This window comes from Macrobrachium rosenbergii, chromosome 9 (assembly GCF_040412425.1).
Source record: "Macrobrachium rosenbergii isolate ZJJX-2024 chromosome 9, ASM4041242v1, whole genome shotgun sequence".
Taxonomy (NCBI): domain Eukaryota; kingdom Metazoa; phylum Arthropoda; class Malacostraca; order Decapoda; family Palaemonidae; genus Macrobrachium; species Macrobrachium rosenbergii.
Window position 1 is genome coordinate 53,978,608 of NC_089749.1, and position 16,695 is coordinate 53,995,302.

The window sequence follows — 16,695 nt, forward strand, 5'->3', positions numbered from 1 at the left end:
GAGAGAGAGAGAGAGAGAGAAAGAGAGAAAATGGTATCAGCGCTGCGGGTTGAGGATTACCTCGTCGAAGCCCTCTCGTTTTAAATGGCTTGATATATAATTTGACTGAGCACTGATTAACTCAATCCGTCTCTCTCTCTCTCTGCACCACAGCTTTGACCCACAACCTGACAATAACAGCCAGGCACCTGATTCCATGCTCAGGTTACAAAGGCGTACAGCAGTTAAAGAGAGAGAGAGAGAGAGAGAGAGAGAGAGAGAGAGAGAGAGAGAGAGAGAGAGAGAGAGAATGGCTTGTTATTCCCTCCCATACAAGTCATTACTTCCTCCTTAACAATACACATAACTAAGCACTCCCCCTTAACCATCTAGTCATCAAGACATCACGTCTCCCCTCCAGTGGTGAGGAAACGCTTATGTCTCGAGAATATGCTCTGCCTCATACTTGAGTCCTCCAACTTAAAAGTTCCGGTTAACGAGGTTTCACGGTAACCATGGCAACCACACCTGTGAAATGCAATGGATTAAATCTTTGAACATTTTACTGGCATGTATTGTAGAATGACTTCTAATTTGTTTGGAATGTCAACGACAAGTTTAACCTGTTCGATAGGATGGTAGGATTATTCTGCGGTCGAAAGTAAATTCACAATTCTAATTACTGTTTTATTTATTCCAACCAAAAACCGTTCTGAGAATTCTTCTTAGTATTGTATTTTCTACGAAAAAAAATTTTAAAAAATCTAAATCTACACTTATCGGAAGGGTTTCGGACCCACACATGCACAAGAAACACAGCAAAAAATGGTACTGGCATATGAGAACATCAATACCAAACAAGGATAAATATGGCATGAAAAAGTACTCTCTTTCCTTAAGTTGACCGTAATAACAAAATAAGGAAATAAATGAATATATAGATCAAAACTTGTATGAAAAATAAACATAGGAGTAAATAAATTCACCATCTAAACTCAATAATTTCTTCTTAGCTCACTAATTGAATCTTATATTTCCCAGCCCAGTTCTAGAATAGAATATAGAATTTAGGCCAGATGACAAGCGATGGAACCTGCGAGGTCATTCAGCGCTGAAACGGAAATTAATAGTTAACAGGTTTGAAAGGTGTCACAGGAGGAAAAGTAGTTAGGAGAGGGTGGAAAGTAAGATGGAAGACACAGAATATGAAAGGAGGTACAGTAAAAGGAATGAAAAGGGTTGTAGCTATGGGTCGAAGGGACGCTGCAAAGAACCTTAAGAAATGCCTACAGTGCAACACATGAGGTGCACTGAAAGCACTGACCCCCTACGGGGAGTTCAGTTTAAGGTTGACTCAGTTGACTCAAAAGGTAGAAGCAGAGACCCAGTTTTTGTCGTGACTTCACTTTCCTCACTTCCATATAAATGAATCGTCCCGAAATCTCTCCCCGAAGGGAACAGAAGAAGAAGAAGAAGAAGAAGAAGAAGAAGAAGAAGAAGAAGAAGAAGAAGAAACTGGTCGGACTTGGGGCGTATGCCACAAGGGCATGTGGGCGGGGAGAGAAAGTGGGTACCCGATGGGGTCACCAGTTGGTGGAGAGAGAGAGAGAGAGAGAGCGCTGTGATACCCAGTGCCCCGACGGGTCACGATACTAAAAGCTTGGTCCAGTGACCCCATTCCGTCAGCGCCTTCTATTTTTCTCTTTCTTCCTTCTCTCTTTTCCAAGACTTTCCCTCATATTTATCGCATGTCGCCAAATAATAATAATAATAATAATAATAATAATAATAATAATAATAATAATAATAACACTGTCGCCAAAGTATAGAGGGATTCCATGACAACAGATTATTTCTACTGAGTGCCTCGTCATTATAACACGGGACAAAATAAATTTAGGTTTTAAAAATAGCTAGCGGGTGGATTCTGGGAGGCAAGAAATAGCCATTGCATTCTTGTGTATCTTTGTAAAATGCAAGTATGTGTGTTTATACAAAAAGGAGGACTTTAAATGATTAAAAATGATAGTTGATACACGGACCTAATTAAAAAAACACAGAAAAAGACAGAGTAATAAATCATTAAAAAGATAGCTGATACGTGGACCTAATAAAAAAAATTGAGAACGAGACACAGGGAAATACAACCTGTAAAACAGATCAACCTCTTCTCAGAGAGAGAGAGAGAGAGAGAGAGAGAGAGAGAGAGAGAGAGAGAGAGAGAGAGAGAGAGAGAGAGAGAGAGAACTTGCAAAACAGATCAACCTTTTCTGCATGGAGATTACCTGGTCAGGCCCCTTCCTTATCAGGATTAAGAAACTGAGGAGAGAGAGAGAGAGAGAGAGAGAGAGAGAGAGAGAGAGAGAGAGAGAGAGAGAGAGAGAAATTACCTGCAAAACAGATCAACCTCTTCTGCATGGAGATTACCTCGTCGAGGTCCTTCCTTATCAGGATTAAGAAACAGAGAGAGAGAAATTACCTGCAAAACAGCTCAACCTCATCTGCATGGAGATTACCTCGTCGAGGTCCTTCCTTATCAGGATTAAGAGAGAGAGAGAGAGAGAGAGAGAGAGAGAGAGAGAGAGAGAGAGAGAGAGAAATACCAATGTTCAAAGTAAGTAAACATTCAACGAATAACACGGAATCTTAAAAAAAGCGAAACTTTCTAAGTCCTTTAACACGTCTCCAAATATAGCGAAGAGAAAACTCGTACTATAATTTGCCCACTGCCAGCTGTAGGTGGACAGCATCCTAACTCCGATTGGGTATAAATTACCCATAATTATTACAAGCACTGTTTACCTATAAAACAGCTTTTTTATTATAAAATATGAAAAAAAATATACAAGAGAAGCCTGGTCTTTTCATAATATAACAGTAGTAGGCCATCTACAGTATGTAATTTATTTAAGCTCAGGACTCTATATAAATGCAATATGCAAATGCAATGGAGACATAATAATAATAATAATAATAATAATAATAATAATAATAATAATAATACAGTACAGTCGTGGAATTTAAACTGCCAAAGACCACCGAAAATAGATCTATCTTTCGATGGTCTCGGTATAATGCTGTATAAGCCGCGGCTCATGAAACTTTAACCACGAGCCGGTGGTGGCCTGTCCTATATCGTTGCCAGATGCACGATTATAGCTAACTTTAACCTTAAATGAAATAAAAACTACTGAGGCTAGAGGGCTGCAGCATGGTATGTCTGATGATTGGAGGATGGGTGATCAACATACAAATTTGCAGCCCTCTAGCCTCAGCAGTTCTTAAGAGCTGAGGGCGGACAGAAAAAGTGGGAACGGACAAAGACGGGACTATAGTTTTCTTTTAAAGAAAACTAAAAGGATAAGGTTAAAACATCAAGAAAATTAACAGCAATAACTAAATGCCAAGGAAGTCCCGAACTAACTTTCCCAGGACAGCATTAGTCACACCACTTAAAAACGAGATACGGCTTATCGCTGGCAAATAAAATATCAATCTAGGGGCTTCAAGTTATGAGTTTCACATCCTGTGTTTTCGAGAGCAGTTTAAACCCAAGTGAGAAGTCATGGATATTACCAACTTAACTAATTGGTTAAATAGACCATTATGAAATATAAGCAAGGTAGCAGGGTACCATTAGTCATGGCGTCCCCTATCTGTAAGGGAATAGTCATAATGAGGTCCAACTTGAAAATAAAGTGATAATGAAAGTGTCAAGCCCTCGTCAAAATTTGACTGAAGACATCTTTGAAAGTCCACGACATGAAAAGATATGAATTTGCTCTGCTAAAATTAAAGGCCTGGAAAAGGCATCAAAAGACTGACTGGAATGTGCTTCGGTGATCTGGCCAAGGAATGTAATAAGGAAATGTAAGAAAATGTACATCAGAATGCCTTCCATACAAAAAAGAATTCAACACGGAAAAAATGATAAAAGCTCAATGAAAGAATAGATCAGTGGATATTTCACAGATCTTGACAACGCAACAAGACAAGAATTACGTAAACTAAAAGATATTATGTAAACGTGAAATTGAATAAATTATGCTAAGTGGCAGTGGTCTTCAGGGAAAAGAAAAAAAGTGTTAATTATAAAAGAAACACTACAATACGTTGAGGATATGAATCTTCGCCGCACTGAGATGAGGATACAGTGCTGTTGACGACACTGCTCAGATTATTGTTTCTTTTTGAGCAGCTGTTTAATACTTGTTTTTGCATTATATCTGCAACAACTTACCGCTAAAGAGACCACACCTTATTAATACAGATATGCATTAAATATGCAGACACAAAATGCATTTGCCAACATGTACGCCAAAGATACAATAAAAACATATTTTCGAAAGGACTAAATGTACTCGCATTTCTTCAGCTAACAGCCCTTTTCCGTGTGAAAGATTTGGCTCCAGATGGCGGGACCCCAGGCGTGTGTGTGTGTATATATATATTTATATATATATATATATATATATTTATATATATATATATATATATATATATATATATATATATATACATATATATATATATATATATATATATATATATATATATATATATTTATATATATATATACATATATATATATATATATATATATATATATATATACATATATATATATACACAAAATATATATATACACACACTATATATATATATATATATATATATATATATATATATATATATATATGTGTGTGTGTGTGTGTGTGTGTGTGTGTGTGTGTGTGTGTGTTTTTAGTACCAAAGCTACAACACATATTAATAAAATAATAGCTCCCGTTCTTCTGCATCTTTCAAGCACCATTAAAGTGCAATCCGATACTTGGAAACGGAGACACCGTTACACAGGAGCGAGTGAACTGCGCAGTCAGTGCAGAGAGAGAGAGAGAGAGAGAGAGAGAGAGAGAGAGAGAGAGAGCGCTGTGTTATCTCCGGAGGTGTGATAAATTGCCCTAACATGCTGCAGAACGATCTAGCTCTCTTGAATTGCAATATGACGTGACAGACACACAGACAGACATCCGGTGGCAGTTAATACTGCTACTCTTTCAGCCTCCTTTCCCTATTATCATCATCATTTCAGAGGGTTATGAATGATTGCTAATAAGACGGGGTAGAGAGAGAGAGAGAGAGAGAGAGAGAGAGAGAGAGAGAGAGAGAGAGAGAGAGAGAGAGAGAGAGAGAGAGAGAGAGAGAGAGAGAGATTCACTCATATATATATATATATATATATATATATATATATATATATATATATATATATAGAGAGAGAGAGAGAGAGAGAGAGAGAGAGAGAGAGAGAGAGAGAGAGAGAGACGGACACAATAATTCGCTTCATTTCGACACCGGTTACGATAAACGAACGATTAACAGCCATAACCATTGCACACAACGAATTGGTAGCCTGGTTAACAGACATCCCCCCTCCCGGGACCCCTGCCCCCACCTCGTCCAAAAATATATAAAATGCCTAACCTCTACCCTGCAAAATCTCCCGCTATAAAGACCGCTACCCTCGCCGCACCACCGCTACCCCCAAAATGCCTTCTAAATGGCCTCCGACCGACAGACAAAGAGAGGTGATGCCCCTCCCCAAGATTAAAATGGAACTGCTTTCTCACAATATGACCTAACAGGAGTAACAGCCTGTCTGAAATAACAGTCTCTTTTGACGTCTTCCAATCACGAGCGCTCTCTAACAGTTCCATGACCCCAGACAATCATTGGTTGCAGAAGCATTAATCGGTTGAGAGAAGAGACATACGTACAGACAGACAGACACTGACATACAAAATAATATTGTAAATATTATAGTAACAAACACCAACCGAAAAAACTTGGCAACTGAGTGAGAAAAAAAAAAACTGGCTGGGATGGTCGTGAATTAATTATGTCGGTATTCCGAAAACAATCTGTATCTAAATAAGACATTCATTTTCAGCAATCTCTCTCTCTCTCTCTCTCTCTCTCTCTCTCTCTCTCTCTCTCTCTCTCTCTCTCTCTCTCTCAGTGCATCGGGAAACGACATAATTTATCAAAATCCTTACTATCTTGTTTGGCGTCCCAGTTGACAAATTGTCCTTTTTTCAGTTTTCTTCGACCACCGTGACTGGCAGCAATGATAGCACAGCTTGTGCAAATGTCACTTATTCTCCTTCATTTTTAGTTTGTAGATATCAAACTTTGACATATCGTCTCTACTTGCCTGCGGACAAATCAATCCAGACTCACAAATAAAAAGACCGAAAAGGGTGGGGCACAACTCCAAAAGGAGTGATGGACCCACCTCCTAAAGGAACCTTTAAACCCTGTGTCCGTGACAGAAATGAACCAGTGACAGAAGGAATGAGGCCTTTAACTGTAAATCTACGATTCTTACTGGATAACATAACTTGATAAGCCAGGTCGTGAAGCAAGATGATATAAAGATGGTTCCCCATCGAGTATTACTGTGCATGATTTGCATGCAATTTATGCAGTCTTAAACACCTCTCGCTTTCGGCACTGACAACTCAAGGACCAACGGGAGAAGAGCAGTGCGAGTTTCAACAAGGAAGAGGATGTGAGGATCAAGCGGTTTATAGATTTATTCTTTTATTTCAACAACAGCTGTGCGAGAATTTTGAGGGCACGTAGACAAGAAGCATATGGCGCGCAGGGACCTGACTAAAGCGTCGTAACACTCCCCCAATGACATAAGGTGCTTTCTAACTGAGCATACTTTTATTGCCGCAGCCAGACTGCTTTATACGCACAGTGTCTACTCAATGGAGTGCCCTTCTAGTGCACATAATAAAAAATATAATTACAGGGAAACATTGGGAAGAAACCTTTTCCTGACAGTGAAAGGGACGGTGAGATTAGTCAGCGCTGTAATGAAGCTAGAAACAAGTAAATATTCATAATTTGTTTATGTTTTTTGTTTTTTTTTGTTTGCTTAGCCTAAGCTGTTTATTTTTATTACCTTTCTCTTCTCTTTGAAATAACAATACTTAATACATCAAAACGCCTCAGAGTTATTATTCCAATAAAGAATACCTTACTCTATATTTTTCATAATACCTTTATACAAATTTTCTCTCGTTATAACATTCATAAAAAAACACAGAAAGCCTTTTATCATTCGCATAACTGGTGGGTCTCGATGAGGTAATAATACCCACAAGGCAAAAAGGTGAAAAACTATCAGAAGGCTGTCTCTGAGTAATCGTAGCCAACTGAAGGTAATTCCTATCATTATAAATATCTGAAGGTAACCTCAGGGTAATTGCAATTATATGAAGGCGGCATTTTGTTAGGTGTAATCATATGTCAGCTGACCATGAAAGCCTGAAAAAATGTAGTAGCCTTTTCTGTGCTGCATTACTACCCTAAAGCTATTCTTCTTGTATTTCAAAATGTACTTACATTTTTATCTTTTTATCTATTCATTTGTTAAGTTATATTATTTTTTATTCTCTAAAAGCTGATCTCTTCTTTCTCTATTTCCTAATACCTTCTGTTACGTCTTTCAAATGAACGCCATATTCTTTGCAAGATTGAATTTCAAGTCAATGACCCCTTTGATGGGCTTGTTCCATACGAATAGGGTTCATCTTCTGAATAATAATAATAATAATAATAATAATAATAATAATAATAATAATAATAATAATAATAATAATAATAATCAGTCTTACGGAATTGCACCTGCTAACTGCAATTAACAGGCTCTTAGAGGGGAAAATATTGAAGAAGCAATGACCACCACAGTTTTAAACCAAATTCGAAAATGATATGCATAACTTACGAACGAACGTACAGAGAGAGAGAGAGAGAGAGAGAGAGACCCTCCTTCCATCCACTGCAAAGAAAAATTCAAAGTAAAATTAAAAGAAGAGGCTAAAAAGTTTTGACAGTTGACCAGATGCACCCTTTTGCACCCATTCAAGAGGGACCTCTCTTTTTTTTTTTTAATGACAGGGACATCCATATCAATATTCATAGCGCCCCAAGGAAAAATATTTCATGTCCATTACGAATAAGAAAAACAACAGACATATGAAAAGAAGTCGGCAATTTTCACTTTCAAATGTACTCAAACTCAAAAAAATTTTAAGATTCGAAAAACAGCCTCACCACTTTCGACTGAGGTACATGCATCAACTAACCTGGGGCATCAATAAAATGGAAGGAAATTTAAAGTCGTACATTAATTTAATATTCAGTAATTGAAAAATACTTCTGTTATAATAAATATTATCTTTACGTAATTATGAAATGGCCAGTACTACTAAATACATAATGTGAACAAAATTTCAAACCAGATCTATAACCTACTTAAACGCGTCAGTAATTTGCTTCCAAAAAACCGAACGAAGAGACCAGCATTTGAAATGAAGCCTTGTTCTCATTCATCGCCTCATAAAAAACTGAAGATCTACTAGCAAACTTAATGTTCTCATTCATCGCCTCATAAAAAACTGAAGATCTACTAGCAAACTTAATAATAAAAAAATAGTGTACTTCAAAGCCTCGTAAAAGTGGCTGAATATCTCCAGGCAATATATTTCAAAATGGGACTTCTGACACATTGAAAACTACTCGAGAACGCGTGGTCGTTTGTTACACGACAGTCAAACGCAACAGCTGGTGTCTGGCCATCTTCGACCTCTGCTTATGACTTTACAGACGCGATGAAGGTTGTTACTAACCCCCCCTCCCCCCTTTTTCTTTTTTGAGACCAGCTTAAACACCCCGCGATACGGCTAAGCAAACTAGCGAGCGCCATCTAAGCCAAACAAACAAACAAGAAGTCTTATACGACGCTGCGAACTATCGATCAAAAAAGTCGACGACATCAAGTTGATGACTTTAGCAATTGAGCTGCTACAAGAAACTTAGTAGTTGCGAGTTCCGTCCTGAGCCTTTTATAGCCTTTTTGTGTCACTCGATTACTCTGACGGAGTAATCCGATACAAGGCCAATATAACAACGGTAATTCATAGGCTACTCTAAGGAGGCTGCCTTGTGAACTTTATGAAGGCCTTGCTGACATTATCCTCTTGGTTTTACAATCATCCTGTGAAGCACCATAATAATAATATAATAATAATAATAATATGGAACTGTCCAATCTGGACTCCTTGTTATAAGCAAACCAACTACGTATATTGAGGCACGATATTAATATCCTGGGGGCAAGAAACAAGTGTCGAATTCTACATTAACAAGGAACCAAAGCAGAACGTGTTCCGTATGCAAAACACCAGTGAAAGTATTAGTGACTTACATATCTTCGTTTCCCTTCCTGGGCCTCGCACCACGAAACTCCACAGGTCAGAAACCAATCAACTTACCTGGAAAGGAAAAAAGGAAATTCGTCAGCATATAAAACTTCATAAATGATAAAAAAAAAATGCTAATAATAACGGCTGTCATTGAAATATTTACAAATAATAACAGCAACAATGATAATGGATAGCCCGTGTTTCAATTCTTTTGCTGAAATACAAAAATCCGTAACAATGCAAAAAGTAGTAAGATAAATAACAATTTCGTTGCAATGTTGATTATTAATTAATTAAACTGACAATTCTGAAAGATGGACTTTTCAAAAAGGGAACGAGGTAAATGACTCATCACAACGGATTCATGTGTGAATAAAATTGATGGAAAATAACACCACAAATTGAAAAACTGTCAACTAAGTTTTCACACTTTTTTCGACACGTCTATTGCATTTTCCCCCTGACCTTAATTAGAGTAATAAAATCTCCTATACGAATTTCATTAGCTAATAGGTATTACGTTTTTCCGTCATCACTTTCATTGCTTCTTAACCAATTAAAACTATGACCTTGGCCTATATGAACTACTCAGTATTAGTACTTTTTTTTTTAGCTTCAGCTAATGACTTCGAAGTAACCAACGGCTTGGAAGCAAGAAGTCCCGACTTCGCCAACAGCAGCCCTAAGGGCAAATCCGCCTTCCAGCGGCAAAAAACGTTTGACGGAAAACGATGGGAACCTTGGAGACAAATCCCAGAGTTCGCACGTACAAAGTGCCAAAAGGTCTTCCTGGTTGCAAAGGGCCTTGAAATGATTGCGCCAGAAAGCCTTCTTCCACGATCTACTGGAAACTCATTTTTGACAATACCCTTCCTCACGTCAGAAGAGCAACTGTTATTATAGTTACTGCTAAAAAATTCACGATATCGTGATACACTGTTAAATGATAAAATTCAACAGTTATGCAAATAACTTGTATTACTACGCAAAAGATAAAATCAAGACTTCCGAACACCTGAACGGTGTTCTTCCTCAGTGTTTAACGCAAACGTAATTGTTTTATCTTTTGCATATCAATACAATTTATTTACATAATTGTGGAATTTTATTATCGTCCATCTTAAGAACTGGTATCCCAATTTAAGCAGTCCAAGTTCTAAAACCTCTGAAATCGACTATGCTACATATATTCTGATCTCTTTCTCCTGAGAGACGATGCCATAGTTTTGTCAACAAGAATCTAACAAAATGAGTGACAACGAACCTTTGGGATTTTATTCCTATCACAATACAATTCTCCTTGCACTTTGATAATTTACTTACAATTCTATTTAATTGATTTATTTATTAATATATATATTTTTCTAATAAATTATTTCTATTCTGTATTTCCCATTACCTTCTGTTACTTCTTTCGAATGAACACAATATTCTTTGGAAGCTTGAATTTCAGGTCAATGGCCCCTTTGGTGGGCTTGTTCCATATGAATAGGGTTCATCTTCTGATAATAATAATAATAATAATAATAATAATAATAATAATAATAATAATAATAATAATAATAATTTATTATTTTGTTAATTTATTTTCTTTTTTAATAAGTGAGATCTCTTCTTTCTGTATTTCCCATTACCTTTTGCTACTTCTTTCGAATGAACACCGTATTCTTTGGAAGCTTGAATTTCAAGTCAATGGCCCACATAAATAGGGTTCATCTTCTGAATAATAATAATAATAATAATAATGAATAATAATAATAATAATAATAATAATAATAATAATAATAATAATAATAATAATATCACTTGCATACATGCGATAACGGTACTTAGAATGGCCAATCAGCCTTTTTGGACATAGTTCACATCAAAGGGATAATACGAGGAAGTCAAAGGCGTCAATCACAAAAACAAGTAATAGAATTACTGACTATACAGCCTTCCTTTGAATGGGCATTCTTATTAAAAACAGAGACGCCAAACGAGATATTTCAACAAGTAATAAATAAGCAAAACAGTCGCTCGATTATTTTGACTCTTAGGATTGCACATGATCCAGTACATCAGGAAATAAAATAAAAACAGAAATCTTCAAAGGATTTAGGGTTCACTTCGAGGCCATAAAAACCATCAGTATGTGCTGTGTGTGTTTGTGTATAAAGGACTTTGCTCTGTTTGGTCGAGTTTTTGTTCCTGTTCATTTATTTAATTTGTTGATTTTTCAATTTATTGCTGTAAATTAGTCTTTTTTCGTGTCTTGAAATTAAATCAATGATGCTATAAATAACTGTTTGGCATCACTTAAATTCAAGATACGGAAGAAGACAATTTCAGCAATAAATTTAAAGATAAATGATCAAATACATCGAAATAAATAGATTAAAAACAAAGAACTCGACCAAAGACCCAAGTCCTTTATACAAACACAAAACACCTGTACCCACCATCAGCTTCTAACGCCTCAGTGAACCGTTGGTCTTTTGCAAACTTCTTTGTATTTATTTCCGAGATGCAGTTGCTAGGTCATAGGTCATATGCTAATGAAGACGGATTTCACTGGGAGTGTCCCATCCACGTACCGTCCAGATCCGTGAAAAACATTTAATACTAGTTAATATAAAATCGATTTCAATATCTTAGGGACTAGGAAGAAATTTCCCAGGGCTTCCCCGTCAGGATCCAGCTTCTTCAGGAAATGCAAGATAGGAGATGAACGAGTCATCTCAGAATAACAATTTTCCATGAAGACCGAGTGGCAGGCAACTATTATTACATAAAATAAAAATCAATACATGATTAAATTAAACAAAATTATTGTTTGAACTGCACCTTTTTCGGACAAAATTAGCTATACAACCTGAAAAAAACACCAATATATATAAATAAATAATATATATGTATATACTGTACATATATATACACACACTCTTTATCGGCTAAGTCAAAGGCTATCAAATGTCATAAGTACTAAAGATCTTGTCTTGCACGGGCACTGGCGCGCGCGCGCACACACACACACACACCGAGAGTGAGCAGCAACTTCGATATAACACCAGCACTTGGCGACTCACGAGTACGCGCTCGTGCATGCGCATATTTTTAGTCGACAGTTCAAGAGCCTAATAAAGTCCCGATCTCAAGGACCTTCTATTAGGCAACAAAATCAAAGTGGTCCCAGACCATACCAGGATTTGTTCAAGAGTAAGACTGCTAAGGAAAGAGAGAGAGAGAGAGAGAGAGAAGAGAGAGAGAGAGAGAGAGAGAGATAATGGAAGAGATATATATAGAGAGCAATGAATCATATATTATGATAAGAATCTATTTGAAAGAATGATTTAAACAATGAATCACGCATTTGATATATACATATATATATATATATATATATATATATATATATATATATATATATATATATATATATATATGTGTGTGTGTGTGTGTGTGTGTGTGTGTATATATATAGAGAGAGAGAGAGAGAGAGAGAGAGAGAGAGAGAGAGAGAGAGAGAGAGATAATGGCTAGAATAGAGATAAGATATAGATTAAACAATGAAGTTATATACATACATATATATATGGCTTATGGTAAAGCCATGGATCAGGCATTTGTTGAGAAACAATTTGAACAGTTTCATATGAGAGAGAGAGAGAGAGAGAGAGAGAGAGAGAGAGAGAGAGAGAGAGAGAGAGAGAGAGAGAGAGAGAGAGAGAGAGAGATCAACAACGGCTTATGGTATAACAATGAATCAGGCATCTGATAAGAACCACAATTTGAACAGTTTCAGGAGAGAGAGAGAGAGAGAGAGAGAGAGAGAGAGAGAGAGAGAGAGGTAAAGCCATGGATCAGGCATTTGTTGAGAAACAATTTGAGAGAGAACAGTTTCAGAGAGAGAGAGAGAGAGAGAGAGAGAGAGAGAGAGAGAGTACACAATCAGAGAGCAGACGGATAGTGTTGCTCAACATTCGGTACACTGTCTATTGTTACAGACCCCGGCGCTCTGATTAACTGACAGGACACACACGGACATGTCCCGGATGCGCAGACGGTAGCAACTGCGCGTTTTCGTGTTCTCCATCGTCGCTATTTAGCATAATGTGAGGGCCAGCTCTTCAGACCACAAAAAAAAAAAACATTTCAAGGGTTTCAGAACACGAGCAAGAATTTATTAATGAGATGATTGCAATCAATAGTTATTATAATAAAAAAATTTTTTTAGGAATATCAGAACACGCGCAAGCAATTACTAATGAGATGATTACGATCAATTGTTGTTATTATTTAAAAACCAAACAAATTTTTGAGGGGTATCAGAACACGTGCGAGCAATTACAAATGAGATGATTACAATCAGTATTTATAATAAAAAAAATTTGAGGGTCTCAGAACACGCGCAGGCTATTACTAATGACATGATTACGATCAATTATTATTATTATTATTAATATTATTATTATTAAAAAACCATACCAATTTTTGAGGAGAATCAGAATACGCGGAAGCAATTACCAGTGAGATGATTACGATCAGTTTTTATTATTATTTTGATTAAATTTCCACTTTTTGGCTCACATCTTTATTAATGTCCGGACTTGGACCATGAATAACTTAGACAATTTGGAAGATAATTGCTACTTTACTATCAACATAATAGGACTACGGTTGGCGAACTAAAGTTCCCAATCGACACCTAGGTCACCACAGGCAAATCCTTCACAAAAGAAAAAAATAAAAAAAAAAAAAAAAAAAAAAAAAAAAAAAAAAAAAAACAATGAAACAATTGCCTTTTATTTTTTAGCATAAAATGGTTTGAGTTGTACAGCTACTGCTAAACCTTGTTTTAGAAAGAAGTTTTAAATCTAAGTATATTAATTGGTAAAAAAAATTCCCTCTCCTACTGAGCAGCCAAAGAGAAAACGCGACGATGAATGCCATTTTCTTAATGTCTCGAGTCACCACATTTGCCGAAAATGTGGGTGTGTGTGTGTTTGTGCGTGTGTGTGTGTGTCCATAATATCGTTTGTGAGACTTATGGAAATTGTACGTATCCATTTGATGCAGACGCATTTGAATATATCAAAAGGAAAAATACGAAAATGACAAACTAGTGGTCGACGTATAAATAAACAAAAGGGCCAAATATGCCATTACCTGATGGCATTTCCCAGCACTTGACATTCTCTCTCTCTCTCTCTCTCTCTCTCTCTCTCTCTCTCTCTCTCTCTCTCTCTCTCTCTCTCTCTCTCCATTGCTTTTGCTTATTGTATCGTGATCAGATTTTGTTTCCTTTCTCTAAAGACACATTTTGACACCAATAAGCAGCTCCTGCTTCTAATTACTACTAAAAATATGATGACGATTTAATTTTAAATCACCTTGTGCAAGTAAACTTATATAGCATCAGTCAGTTTAAGAACGAAAATATGTATGTATGTATATATATATATATATATATATATATATATATATATATATATATATATATATATATATATATATATATATATATACACATACATAATATATATTATATATAAATGCATATATATATACATATCCATACACATACACACATATAAACATACATACATACATTATATATATATATATATATATATATATATATATATATATATATATATATATATATATATATATATATATATATATATAAATATATATATATACACACACACAACAACACACGGGTCACCTTATTCACAATGCCTTTTATAAAGAAAATTACCACACTATCACAGGTATAAAAAAATACTGTATTCGCCTTCAAACATAATTCCTAGGATGTAGAGATATTTCAAGGCTGAAGTTTGAAATCAGTTCCTAAAAATAACATAACAGCAGCAAGGCCAATTACAAGTTAAAATACGAGTGAAAGAAATATTTCGAGTGCACTTACTAGCCCGTATTTAACAAAAACACAAAAAAAACACCAACGAGATTAGGAGCAACTGGTAAATATTTACAATAAAAAAGTAATAGTATATCATTATTACTTTTACTTTTCAGTTTTCTGTAAAGAACACTATTGTGCCGGGTTTGTCTGTCCGTCCGCACTTTTTCTGTCCGCCCTCAGACCTTAAAAACTACTGAGGCTAGAGGGCTGCAAATTGGTGTTGATCATCCACCCTCCCATCACCAAACATACCAAATTGCAGCTCTCTTGCCTCAGTAATTTTTATTTTAAGGTTAAAGCATTATACGATGCACAGAAAACTCGATTACGCCGAAGAAACTTAGGCGCATTTTTTACTTATTCTAATTATCACTGTCAGCAATGTTCGATTTTAACTGTACATTATTTTTCTTTATCACGTGTAATCTGAATTTTGAATTTTTGTACTTCTAGCTGCCTTGTGTTTCTCTGTATATGAGAAAGGATCGCTCAATACGCCCACATCAACATCTTCCCATCGACTGTCTTCCCATGACGTCATCACAGAGGATACCGGTAATTGCCCCAAACCGCACTGACAACTTTCTCTCTCTCTCTCTCTCTCTCTCTCTCTCTATGGACAACTCTTGACCCGGTCCGTTTAACGTGGCGGGAAAAATAAAGGTAATGAGTTTTTTTTTAGTGAGTGACTTTCAATACTAAAAGCGTGTTCTCCTATTTTCCTATAAAGTTTACCAACAGTTCAACACCGCTGAGAGAGAGAGAGAGAGAGAGAGAGAGAGAGAGAGAGAGAGAGAGAGAGAGAGAGAGAGAGAGAGATATTATTCATGGCTAGTAAAACTGGTGTCTCAACATCTTGATTATTGACGGCGTAATAAAATTAAATACGAAACTAATATACTGCATATATATATATATATAAATATATATAAATATAAATATATATATATATATATATATATATATATATATATAATATAATATATATATATATATAATGTATATTATATATATATATTTAGCCTATGTGTATATATATATATAGGTATATATGTACATATATCTGTAAACACATACTCTGTAAAGAGAGAGAGAGAGAGAGAGAGAGAGAGAGAGAGAGAGAGAGAGAGAACTCAAAAAGGCGGCCTTCTTAAGTGTGGTTAAGTAAAGAGTTCAAACAGGAATTGTGGGCGGGTGAAGGAAGTGGGTGGAGGGTGAGTCTGTTTCCGGATCCCCCTCTTCCCACCCCAGCACCCCACCCCAATTTCTAACTAATCTTCTCTCCCCAACTCTTAAAAAACAGGTGATTTGGTTAGGATTTGAGGAGAGTAGGAAATCGAGGATACGGGGGAGGGGGGGGGGGGTTGGGCGGGTGACACGAGAGGACGGTGGATGAGTCAGACCGGATCCAGGTAAACATGTTAGCGATGATCTTAAATAAGTGTCTTATCAGCTGAGAGCTGCTCTTAAATAAGTGTCTTATCAGCTGAGAGAGAGAGAGAGAGAGAGAGAGAGAGAGAGAGA

The 16,695-nt window shown here is 36.2% G+C and overlaps 1 protein-coding gene across 31 annotated transcripts in view; it reads right to left on the reverse strand.

Moving 5' to 3' along the window:
- LOC136841815 (SH3 domain-containing kinase-binding protein 1-like) overlaps positions 1-16,695 on the reverse strand; it is a 334,418-nt gene that overhangs the window by 74,997 nt on the left and 242,726 nt on the right. For 2 of the 31 annotated variants that reach the window (XM_067109166.1, XM_067109163.1), the window contains exon 4: positions 9,260-9,326. The exons of the other annotated variants lie outside the window; for them this stretch is intronic. The gene's annotated coding sequence lies outside the window, so the exon portion shown is untranslated. The remainder of the gene's footprint in view (positions 1-9,259; positions 9,327-16,695) is intronic. 31 annotated transcript variants of the gene reach the window in all.